The 12,002-nt window shown below is 44.8% G+C and overlaps 1 protein-coding gene and 1 long non-coding RNA gene across 4 annotated transcripts in view; one reads left to right on the forward strand and one right to left on the reverse strand.

Annotated features, from left to right (window-relative positions):
• Window positions 1-12,002, reverse strand: part of LOC309529766 — a 589,156-nt gene that overhangs the window by 574,985 nt on the left and 2,169 nt on the right. The gene's annotated exons all lie outside the window — the stretch shown is intronic.
• Window positions 895-12,002, forward strand: part of TRAF5 (TNF receptor associated factor 5) — a 32,747-nt gene continuing 21,639 nt past the window's right edge. The window contains exon 1 of one of the 3 annotated variants that reach the window (XM_082217642.1): window positions 895-2,842. The gene's annotated coding sequence lies outside the window, so the exon portion shown is untranslated. Of the gene's footprint in view, window positions 2,843-3,264; window positions 3,394-3,418; window positions 3,528-12,002 lie in introns of those variants that run through there. The other 2 variants (XM_082217643.1, XM_082217641.1) reach the window with 2 other exon arrangements.

Genomic DNA, 12,002 nt, shown 5'->3' on the forward strand with positions numbered 1-12,002 from the left:
AGTTAACATATGTAATGGCAGAGCGTAAGAACAAATGAATCCTGCGATATCAGGCCAAAGGCCCATCTAGTCCATCATTCTCACAAAGGAGTACCTGAGTGCAAAAGTGCTCTCACTTGTGACTGCCAGCAACTGCTAATCAGTTGGCACTGCTGCTGGACAGTGGAGACAAACCTGTCCATTGCACCTACTAGCCATTGATGGTCTTCCCCATGAATTTGTCTGATCTTTTAAAGCCATCACCAAATTGGTGGCCATCACTACCACGTGGAGCAAATTCCATAGTTCAACTATGTGCTGTGTGAATAAGTACTTTCTCTTGTCTGTCCTGAATCTTTCAACATTCAGTTTCCTTGATTGGCCTCAATTACAGTGGTACCTCGGGTTACCAACACTTCGGGTTACAGACTCCGCTAACCCGGAACTTAACCTCAGGATGAGAACAGAAATTGTACAGCGGCAGCAGGAGGCCCCATTAGCTAAAGTAGTACCTCAGGTTAAGAACAGACCTCTGGAACGAGTTAAGTACGTAACCAGAGGTACCACTGTACTAGTATGTCTATCCACTTTCTCCACACAGTCCATAATTTTATACTATCATGTCCCCTCACCTGGTCTCTAAAAAGCCCCAAATATTTTAACCTTTTCTCTTAAGGTACAGTGGTACCTTGGGTTACATACACTACCTTGGGTTACATACACTTCAGGTTACAGAGTCTGCTAACCCAGAAATAGTACCTCAGGTTAAGAACTTTGCTTCAGGATGAGAACAGAAATCGTGCTCCGGTGGCGCAGCGGCAGCAGGAGGCCCCATTAGCTAAAGTGGTGCTTCAGGTTATGAACAGCTTCAGGTTAAGAACGGACCTCCGGAACTAATTAAGTACTTAACCTGAGGTACCACTGTAGCTAGAATTGTAGAGTTGGAAGGGACTACAAGGGTCATCTAGTCCAACTCCCTGCAATGCAGGAATTGCCCAGCGTGGGGCTTGAACCCACGACCCTGAGATTAAGAGTCTCATGTTCTATGTTCTCTATCCCCTTGATCTTTTCGGTTGCCCTTTCCCAAACCTTTTCCAGCTCTACAATATCCTTTGAGGTGAGAATATGTCTGCAGTGTTCCAACCTCAGTCAGTCCATAGATTTTTGTAATGCATTAAGATTTGGCAACTTTATTTTCAGCCGCTTTCCTAATGACACCATGCCTGTGCATGCAGTCAGAAGGAAATTCCATTGAGTTCAATGGCACTTACTCCCTGGTGCATGTGCATAGGACTGCAGCCTTTATTTTCAGAACTACTACGTGACTTAAAAAGAACAATCTTTTTACTTAACTTACTTAAACACAGTGGGACTTGCTTACAAATAAATATAAGCCTGAACAGCGGGCTAGAGAACCTCAGGCCCAGGGATTCAGTGAGGCCCCCATCTCAAGGCTACTCTGGCTTTGCCCCTCACCAGCCCTGCTCCACACCGCCTTGGAGTGCTTTGTCTAGCTGGAATGTGTCCTTTAACTGTGACAGAGTCTCCTGGTTGAAGAGATTTATGTATATAGAAACCCCTTGATGTTTATGCGCCTAGAATGTACTGTACTACAAGCCAAATCTTATCACTTTTGCCTCTGGCCACATGCAGCCCTGACAGGCTGTCCGTGGAAGGTTGCCCCCAAATGGAACAAGACCTCTATCACTTCCTGTGGTTGAAGTTATTAGTTTCTATACTACCCTTCATCTGAAGATCACAGCGGTTTGCAATATAGAAACACAAAAATCCATACCATGATAAAACAAAAAATATCCCACCCCGGTTTAAAAGGCTATACTGTATAGATGGTTTAATTAACTAAAGGCCTGGGAGAAGATGTTTTTGACTGGTGCCTAAATATAACATAATGAAGGTGCCAGGTAGGCCTCCCTTGCTGGGCAGGGGTAGACTTTGGCAACATGCCACCCTGAACAAGGTCCCCACCCTGAATATTTATTATTTTCACAATAATTCGTTACTTTTTTAATGAATCTTCTCAGCAAATATGGGTTTAAATGTAAATGCATATGTATAAATATCGGTTTTGTTGTTTTGCACCCCTTAAATCCGGCGTCGTCAAGGGAGAGCCGTCCACAAGCTGGAGCCAACGCCAAAAAGGCCCTTTTCCCGTGCTGCCACCCTCTGGACCTCTGGCGGAGGAGGCACACGAAGAAGGGCCTCCGATGATGATCGCAGAGTCCGAGCGGGCCGGTTCCTATTTAAACGTGCATTGCTATATGCTTTATATTCTGCTGGCTCAGAAGGCCAAGCCAGTGCAGCGCTGTGTTCTCCCGCCGTCGCAACAGATGCAAAGGAGCAACTCGCAAGCAGGACGCGAGCGCAAGTGCGCGGTGTGTTTTCCTCCCTCGGGATTCCCATCCCCGGTTCCTCAAAAGGCACACTCGGGAAGAAAGCGCATCCACATCGCCCTGGAAATCGCGCTGGCTTGAGAGAATAACAAGAACAGAACAGATTCGGTTTCCAGGCTGAGTCACCACTTTGGGGCCGGGGAAGGAGGCTACCTTGGGAAAGCCCCTTCCACTCTACCCCGCTCCTCTTCCCAGAAGGCAGCGTGACTCGTTCAGTTGCCATGAAACTGAAAGCCCCGGCGAGGAAGCGCGAGAGGGGGCGGCTGGCGGGGAAAGAGGAGGCCTGCTCTCGTCTCGGGAAACCGCGAGGCCTTTCCATGCACCTCCATCTCCCAAGCGGCTCGGCAGCAGGAAAAAGTTCCCTCCGCCCGGCCGGGCTGCGGGAGGAAGGCGCTCTGCTCCCCGGGAACTACGCGGAGGCGCGCGCGCAGCTGCCTTGGCCGGCCGCCCCGGTAAGTCGGAGGGCGGCGAGGAGGCTCTGCACCGGGGAGTAAGCGCCGTGCAACTTAATGGCACTTACTTCCGAGTAAACACGGCCGGGGAAGGGAGGCGGGTTGGCTGGAGCTCGTGCGCCTTTGTCCCCTGAAGGCACCCGCGCGTGTAGGGAGACTAAAGAACAGCAGGGCATGCAAGGAACGTGCGAAAGGCCGGGACACGTGTACCCCGCCCACCATTCGCACTCGAAGGCAGTCGCCCTCTGAGGCGGAATAACAATAGCTGCCCAAGGCATTCCGGCAGGAGGGGAGTGGCTCTTCCTGGGCGGTGCAAAATAAAGGATATGCAGGCGGCGACCCACACGCGCACAAGCCCCGACCAGAGGGGCTCAACCCAGCGGTAGGGCCGGCCCCGCGTGGGCGCCTACGTCAGCCCCGCGCCCCTCCCCGGCCCGCCGGGTTTGCTCCCCACGTGCTCCTGAGACGGAGCTCAGCCTTTCCTCCGTCGCTATTGGCTTGCTTGGAGTCGACTAGAACAGCTGCTTGGGCGGACCCGGAGCGCTGCGTGAGTAAGTGCCTCAGTCTTGGGTGTCTCTCGAGAGGCGCGGGGAGGCTGCGGTGGAGGGACGGAAAGCGGGCGGGAGCTTGCGTGGCCTTTGAACACCCCCCCCCCCAGACGAGGACCTGAGAGGGGGCGGCACAGGTGAGTCAGGGTGGTGCTGTAGTTAGAGAACGGTCGGGAGTGGGTATTATTACCCAGCTATATGGCTTGCCTTTTAATTTAGTGTTCTGTTACTGCCGGATGAGCTAGTGTCCGTTTGCTGTGAATGCTTTACAGCGTTCATGTCAATGCATAGCTGTCAACTTTCAGATTTGAAAATAACGGATCAGCAGCCTCGAAAATAAGGGATCAGCTGCCTCACCTGTTCCGGGGACAGTCTACGGGATATCTAACAATCTGGGATAGCAGCAGGAAGCAGCGGGGAACGGTGCTGGAATAAGGGAATTTCCCACCAAAAAAAGGGGAGGTTGACAGCTATGTGGCATAGCTAATTTTGTATGTTTCGGTAGAAGCAAGCCCTATAGAACTTGGGTTATTCCCTCAAGGAATAATTACTAATCTGACTCAGAAGTAAAAGCCCTTTAGGCTCAGTGGTACCTCCTCCCGGGTAAGTGTACTTAGATTTTGGTCTGGGCCAGAAACGGTTAAATAAACTGGTTTCCGACACAGGCTTTTGTTTGCACTGTCCCTCTTTTTCTGTGCAAGGGAACCTGACAGTTGCTCAAAATGGTGGGTGTGAAGGCACCCTGCTCAAGGAACAAAAGCACTTTAGGAAGTTTAGCAGCTTTTCTGGGGGAAAAAGGGGAGAGAAAAAGTCATCATCTTTATCCACCATTTCTGTGAGAGAAGTCTGAGCTGCACAGTGGAATTCTGTACATGTCTCCTCAGAAGCAAGTCCTGAGTTTAGTGGGGCTGATCCTCAGCAAACTGAATATATCAGATTGCAGTAAAGGAATAACCCTTTATGTGGTGAGGAGGTGATGTGGCCCCAAAGACAGATCAAAATAAATTTCTAGAACCCTATGCAGAGATTTGATTTCTCTGTATAATCTCTGTGGAGCCATAACTATTTGTGTCATTTGTTGTTGCTTTGTACACTTGAAGTTGGAGTTATTGGGCTCTGAGAGAATCTGCTCTTGTCCTGCTTCTCCACATGGCAGTAATTGCTTTATGAAAGTGAAATGTCATCTGTGTGGTGAATAGGCTTGTATGATGCGTTCTCTCCCGGTGATGCAGGAAATCTTGGGGAAGATGGCATTGTGCTAGTAGGCAGGAGGACTTGGAATAACTTTATCTTTTTAGCTTTTGTAGACTCGTTTCTCAGTGGGCTCAACAATGTTAAAATATCACAGTGCGATCCTAGTATATACCGGTATGTAGTAAGTCCCTGGGGCTTACTGAGGCCATGTAAATGGGCACAGAGCTGCAGCCCTAACCTTGGTTCTGTTGAAAAGTGCCCACCTCCGTGTATAAAATAACATAAATGAAAAATGCATTGAGGCAAGCTGTTAATTATATATAAAGCTGAACATTCAAACTAGCACAGTCTTCCGGATCATGTTATAAGGTCTGTGCAATTCACATGCTGCATTTTTTTTTCCTTTTTCAAATCCAAATGCACTGTAATTTACTGAATATTGCAAATGGGGCTTTCTGAGATTCAAGGGGAATAGGACCAGTGGCATCAGTTAAAAAACCCCAGAGAGCAAGAAGCCAATGACATCTGCTGTGAATGTTTCTTGACAAATTAGGCCCATGTTGCAGATGGGGGAAAATCTCTGAAACCATTAGGTTGCTGTTTTTTGTGTACACCTAAATATGGTGTTTGTACTGGATTATAGTCATTCAGAAAATATTAAAGACTTAATGGCCATTGGCTGTCTCTGTCTGTGGTTAGCACTTGCATTTCTTCCAGGAGACAAGAATCAGTATTAACTTTTGATGACAGAAGGGTACATGAAGGAATTCATATACTTTGGGAATGCATAAGCCGTAAATAAAGCAAGTCCAGAATAGATTGTGCTGTAATGGAAAATCTGTAATTTTCTTTATCAAATCAAGATGCTTGTGGTACTGCATATAGATATGAGGGTTTGGAGTTAGCACACTGAGATGGGGAAATAAGGTCCCTGAGTACCGGCGGTTCACACACTCTGAATCCCTGGGGAGCAGTGTTACTTCGTATAGGAAAAGGCTATATATACATCTACTTTTGGTAAACAGACTCTATAAATGGAGCTCACCATCAGTCAAATAAATTCAGTGTGTCATTACCCTCCTCCCTCAAATAAGGAGCTGTTTGCAGCTCAAAATGCATTGGAGCTCTTTAAAGGGTTTCAAGAAAAAGCTATTTCCTGCTCTTGCTTTGAGTTGTTTTCTCCTACATTGGTAAATGAAAGTCTGTAATCTTAGTAGCAGATCGTGGCTCTGATGGGGTGAGGCGTTGCAGGTTAGATGAGAGCTTCCGCACTCTAGTGAGGCATGCAGTGTCGTGTAATAGTTAAGAGTGCCGGGCTAAAACCTGTGAGGGACACGGGTTCAAATCCCCACTTGACCATTAAGCTCAGTGGGTGACCTTGGGCCAGACACTGCCTCTCAGACTAAGCTAACTCACAGAGCTCCTTGGAGAGAAAGGTGAGATGGAAATGCAAATTATTATTTTTTTAAGAGGGAGCGGGTGGCGCTGTGGTCTAAACTGCTGAGCCTCTTGGGCTTGCTGGTCAGAAGGTTGGCAGTTGGGATCCTGCAACGGGGTGAGCTCCTATTGCTCTGTCCCAGCTCCTGCCAACCTAGCAGTTTGAAAGCACAACAGTGCAAGTAGATAAATAGATACCGCTGCAGCGGGAAGGTAAACGGCGTTTCCGTGTACTCTGGTTTCCGTCACGGTGTTCTGTTGTGCCAGAAGCAGTTTCTTCATGCTGGCCACATGAGCCGGAAAGCTGTCTGTGGACAAACACTGGCTCCCTCAGCCTGAAAGCGAGATGAGCGCCACAACCCCAGAGTTGCCTTTGACTGGAGTTAACCATCCAGGATTCCTTTACCTTTATCTTTTTACCTTTTACCACTTTTCACCATACAGAAAACAGTGCTCAGTATAATTCAATTGTCAGCTGCTTGAGAACATAGTTGACTTTTTTGCGTGCTTCCATCCTGTATTAAATTTTTATTTAATAACTACTTCAGTGTCCTAGATATTGGTGGGTGAAACATCTGCATTGCTGTACAGTTTGGGGAATCATAAGATTTAGTCCAATATGTAAATTCTGCTATGCATTGTCTGCCATTTGCAGCTGTGCATTATATTACTTTTACCACATCATTACTAATTTACTGTTTATTGAAACATGTGCCTTCCTCTGCTTCAGGCAGGTTTACTCATTTTCATAGAATACATTCTTCTTGTAATAAAGACTAGAGAAGTATGTGTAAATAAAATGTTTCCAAGATGAGCATTTTAAAAAAGAAAATTGTGTAATACCAATCTCTTGTATGAAATGCTTAAGATAAAGTGATGAGTTTACAGGAACCTAGATCCCAAATCTGGTGGGAGGAACATTAAAATCAAGAAATCGTGGAGAAAAAAATATTTTATCTCTCTCTCTTTCTGCTGCCTTCACTTAAAGAAGTCAGAGAGACAATAAATGTACATGGGTGGTATTTTTGTGATGTAATTGGTACTGTTTCTTGAAGCAATAGAGCTTTGAGCTGAAATCCTGAACATGCTTGCTTTGAAGTAAGTATCGCTGAAACAAATACTGCTTGCTTAACACTAATGGACTGAGCAGATAACTGTAAGTGAAGCCTGTGGGTGAGCCTGAGATAATTGATACCGTCATACCAAGTAGTGGGAGAAGCTTGATCATCAAGTAAGAACCTTAAAGATAATGCTTGTGTGCTTATTTTGGTCATGACCTCTACCCACTTATTACTGTAAAACAGTGAAAACTTCACAACACATGGAGCACATAGAGTTGAGATTCATATAACTTAAATGAAGCTATATAAGAGAGGTGATGAATAGATGAAGAGGGACCTGAGTGAGAGCAGGCCAGAGTGGGTTTTCCTCAAGGTGTGAGGCTAAGGAAGGGGAAGCTGGGAAGACTACTACTTATTTGTACAGTGGTACAGGGTTAAAGACGCTTCAGGTTACAGACTCCACTAACCCAGAAATAGTACCTCAGGTTAAGAACAGTTTCAGGTTAATAACGGACCTCCAGAACAAATTACGTTCTTAACCCGAGGTATGTGGATTGAAGATTAAGAGGAAAGCTATGACAGAGGGCTATGTGCTTTATTGACGCTGGTGGCACTGTGGTCTAAACCGTTGCTCTGTCCCAGCTCCTGCCAACATAGCTGTTTGAAAGCATGCCAATGCAAGTAGATAAGGTAAACGGCGTTTCCATGCGCTCTGGTTTCTGTCACGGTGTTCCGTTGCACCAGAAGCGATTTCGTCATGCTGGCCACATGAGCCGGAAAGCTGTCTGTGGACACATGCCTGCTCCCTTGGCCTGAAAGCGAGATGAGCATCACAAGTTGCCCTTGACTGGACTGGACTTAACCATCCATGGGTCCTTTACCTTTACCCTTTTATATGCTTTATTATGATGATGATTATTATTACTATTATTATTGGTGTTACTTTTAATGTTTCTTATCTCTCTCTGTTATTTTTCTCTTTCTTTTCTTGTTCTGTCTTTTTCATCTTTTTGATTATGTTTGTTCTAGATACTATTATATTGTATTGTGAAAACCGTAATGAAAAATTGGGGTGGGGGGAGAGATTCATATGAAACAACAGAATAAAGGTATACAGGAGATAAGCAACAATTGGGGTACTCATAACCTTTTAATATATTTTAATGCTTGATGCATCTAGTAGTAACATTTGAGACTTAAGCTAATGGCATCATTTTATGTGCCTCGCTCTGATGTTTTCCTCCCCATGCCCACCCACTGACAAACTGAAAATAGCAATACTTCTAAACTGGGGGTGTGGGTTCATTTTAAAAACGAACTTCTGAAGAAAGTCAGTAATGAAGCAGTAATGGATGGTTTGTAGTTGACCAAGGTGTAATAAACAGGAACTGCTCCACTGTTCCTTTACAGGTGGTTGTCTTTCAGAGTTTCTTTTACAGCTTGCTTTTTTTTTAACCAACATAAAGACTCATAATTATGGTGCTGTGACTAAAACCATTGTATGAAATGGAGTAATCTTGAGAGAATAAAAAAGAATCAAGTAAGTCTTTTGGAGGAAACTGTGTTCATTGTAGGAAGAACTGTGAGTACCTATCGAACCCCTGAAGGGAATAACTAAAGATGTATTGTTCCTGATCAAGAATAGGAAAGGGGGAAAATGCATTGTTTCAAACGTTTTTAGTATGAAACATTCTAGGGGCATGGTTGACTGATTTCTGCTTTCCAGTGTTTTAATAGCCTTTAGTCATATTCATCAGTATTGTTTTTCTAGAAAAAGAGGCCCGGAGCTCACCATAAACACCTCCCTCGTTCTCTTAGAATGGCAATGGCGCCCACTTGAGAGGTGCTGGAACTGAGTTCCGGCGAGTTCCAGCTGGAAAAAAGACCTGATATTGATTGATTTAGGATGTTCCAGGTGCTCACAGTTCAGGGTGTGATAGTTAAATAAGGCAAAAAGTAATGTGTGAACAGGTTCGGATTTTTTAGGATGCTTAACTCAGGAACAATGTGTGATATTTGGTGTTAGTCAGACTTGGAGCAGGCCTGTTGAAATGAATCAACAAGTCAATTGCTCTCAGTGAGTCTACTCTGAATATTACTAAAATATATTAACTCAGCTTTGTAATATAATGCCTGTAGATTGCCAGATTATATTTCAAGAGCACACATCTTCGAGCTCATGGTTTTTCTTATAGAATGGCTTTAGATCTAACATATATGCAGAGTTTTCCAGGATATAAGCTCTCCTGTAGAGGGTTCCTCTTTTCCTTTATCTTTTCACCATAAATACAGGCTTAATCCAGCTCAAACTAAGTGTGTACAGGTTCCCGCCCCCCCCCCAAAAAAAAACTTATGTGGGGGACACGTTCTGGGTGCCCGTGCACATAAGCAAAAATTGCACAAGTAGCGAGCACTCTCTGAACACCCTTTAAATGCTACCTCTGCCGCTCTCCCTACAATCTGAACCAAAAATATTGTATCCCAAAATACCCATAACTAGAATTGAACCTCTGGGGCAGGTTGGAGGACACTTGGGAAAGCGGCTGCTGCTGTGCTCCCATGCATGTCAGCTGTTAAGCAGAGAGGCAGCCTAAACAAGGCCCCGCTGTGCCTCCAGTCTCTTCAAGTCCTCTCTGCCTTCACTGACATCCTCGTAGGGCTCCGTCAGGACTCTCCAGCACTCTTCTGCCATTTCCAGGTTTGAACTGAATGAATTATTTCCTAGTGTCGTGTGTGTATACGCAGTAGCAACGTGTGTGTGTGTGTGTGTGTGTGTGTGTGTAACACCTGTGCTTGTATTGCTCACATGGAAATCAAACCGGACTTCAGTGCACTCAGAATTGGTTTTCTTGTTCTTTGAGCTTACTCATCTTGGTATCCATTTATTACAACCATGGGTTCATTTGAGGTAAAGTAAAGCGAATCAGAATGATCGAGATTAGAGCTTTCTGCCAATAGGAAAGTGATTTCTGTGAACTGCCCTGAGACCTCCAAGTATAGGGCGTTATATAAACCCATTAAATATGAATAATAATTCACCTGTCTGGCTTAGCTAGTCTTCACAGCCTTCTCCTTTGCATGAGGATTTTGTCTGGGGTCTGTCTGTCTCCCTTCTGGTTTGCTTGTCAGGTGAACAGAGCAGGAGCAACGTAGGAAGGTGTGTCTAGGACAGGGGTCAGCAACCTTTTTCAGCCATGGGCCGGTCCACTGTCCCTGAGACCATGTGGTGGGCCAGACTATATATTTTTTTTTGGGGGGTGAACGAATTCCTTTGCCCCACAAATAACCTAGAGATGCATTTTAAATAAAAGGACATTCTGCTCATGTTAAAACACGCTGATTCCCGGACCATCCATGGGCTGGATTGAGAAGGCGATTGGGCCAGATCCGGCCCCCGGGCCTTAGGTTGCATACCCCTGGTCTAGGAGGAGGAGACAGGGTTAAGTACGCCGAAGTATGAAGAATGAACCTGTCAACCCCGTGTGCAGCCCTGTGAAAAAGTTAAGAGATTAGGAAATTGGCTGAAAATAAACAGATAGTATCATAAATCGGCTATACAAGTCTATGGTTTGTCCTGACTTGGGATGCTGTGTTCATTCACAGCTGCCATACCTATAAAAAGATATTGTGGAGCTGGGGAAAATGCAGAAAAGGACAACTCTCCTATGAGGGAAGGTTACCATGTCTGGAGCTTTTGGGGGGAGGACGGGGGGATATGTTAGAGATGTGGGAAATTATACACATGGTGTGGAGAAAACGAGTAGGAAGAAGTCGCCCTCTCATAACACCAGAGCATGGAGTCATCCAATTGAAAGCCCTTTTGAGAAATGCACAATATGCTTCTACAGTCTGGAAAATATTTGACAAATTTTTATGGCTTCCTTGGTAAAGAGCTATCTTTAATTGTTTATACTTGGTCAGGATGCTAGATGAGTACATGCAGTTCTGTATATCAAATTGCCGTGTGCTTTTATGCAATCTTCTTGCAGCTTGCCTAAAAAGGGAGAAATACGATTAAAACCTATTTAAGATGCAGAATGGAAGCACCAAGCAATCTGCAAAGGGAGACAAATGTGCAAATTAAAAGCTTAAATGAAAGTTTGTTTGATTTTAAACACCTCAATAGCTTTCCTAAAGTTTTAAAGATGGGGGGGATACTGATATTCAAAACTCTGAGTGAGAGATAGCATAGGGGGTTTTGAACACAGGTCTTATCCCTTGTTAAGTAGACCCTACCAGCCTAGTAGTACTCTTACACTGTATTGATCAATAACATTTTTAAACTACGCTGCTTAAGTGCCCTCCTACTTGAATGCTACATTTACTTTTTGACTTCTTACAAAGTTAAAAGACCATTCTCTCTAGACTTCATACCATGATATTGGGGTCTCCATTATCCCTTTCAGGCTGATTGTGTGCCTTTGTCATTCGTTATAAACAAAGACTATAGTTTAATACTATTTTTGTAATTCGCACCTGACGGTTGTTCAGAAATCCACATGTTCTTGATTTCACATCTGTGCCAGTAATCATTTCCATCTCTGTCCTTACTGATGCAGCACACTGTGTGCAAACCAAGTCTTGTCTGTTTCCTTCCTATTTCCTTTGATTAAAGTCTGCAAGGCACTGATAGCAGTAGGATACATTGAAAGGTAAACAACTTAAATGATTGCTACCTGTTTCTCATTTGTCCAGATTTATTGGACCCAGACCCTGTTTAATCCCTGGGGCTCTTCTCAGAAGAGGAGACATTTATTGGCAGTGTGCCTAGATATGATTTTTTTTAAAAGGTTTCCCATAAAGTGCTTCGCTGTGGGTGAAATTGACTGGGACAGCAGTTCTCAATCTTTTTCTCCCCGTGGACCTCTTGGAAATTGCTGTGTGCCTTGGTGAATCACTTAAAGCTTTTGTCTTCAATGC

This window comes from Podarcis vaucheri (assembly GCF_965113315.1).
Source record: "Podarcis vaucheri genome assembly, chromosome: 3".
In the NCBI taxonomy this organism is placed as follows: Eukaryota; Metazoa; Chordata; class Lepidosauria; order Squamata; family Lacertidae; genus Podarcis; species Podarcis vaucheri.